The sequence below is a fragment of the Alosa pseudoharengus genome, unplaced genomic scaffold (genome assembly GCF_046254945.1).
Source record: "Alosa pseudoharengus isolate Yale_2024_CS ecotype anadromous, Long Island Sound unplaced genomic scaffold, YU_APseudo_1.1 YU_APseudo_1.1_scf_23, whole genome shotgun sequence".
In the NCBI taxonomy this organism is placed as follows: domain Eukaryota; kingdom Metazoa; phylum Chordata; class Actinopteri; order Clupeiformes; family Clupeidae; genus Alosa; species Alosa pseudoharengus.
The window spans coordinates 6,722,825-6,723,366 of NW_027468685.1; positions in this window are offsets into that span (position 1 = coordinate 6,722,825).

A 542-nucleotide genomic window follows, 5' to 3' on the forward strand; every position below is an offset into this window, starting at 1 on the left:
AATTTTGCAGAACAGTAATACGCAATAGCTGTGTGGACCGGGCAATCAAGAGTTAGCATCACTGACATCAGACTTTACTGTAGCAAATACAAGTTGCTCAGACAGATCTCCGTGGTTATTTGGACGGAGAGTGGCCAGCTGCTTTCATCATTGGTCCTTTTGTTTAGAAACGTAGTTATGTCAAGACGTGTATATTGTACATATCCACTGAAAACAATTGCACCCTAAAACTACAAGGTGTCCTGAATGAACGGCTTTCTCTCTCCCCTGCTCGACAATAGTTATGTAATTGACTGACAGTGGGGATGAAATTGGTCTTAGTCAGCGTTTAACAAGGCTCCTGTTAGGCATAGAGGCGGTGGTTCCTCGCAGGCAAATTGTTCAGTCCAGTGAGTGCTCACTAACGTGCGCCACTGTTCCTGTAGCACACCTCCAGACACCCGCAGTAAGACCGGAGACATCGCTGTCACTATTCCTGGCGTCTGGTCAACATCCCCACTGTAGGAGTGACTTTAAACTGTATGCAGAGCCTTGGAGATGCA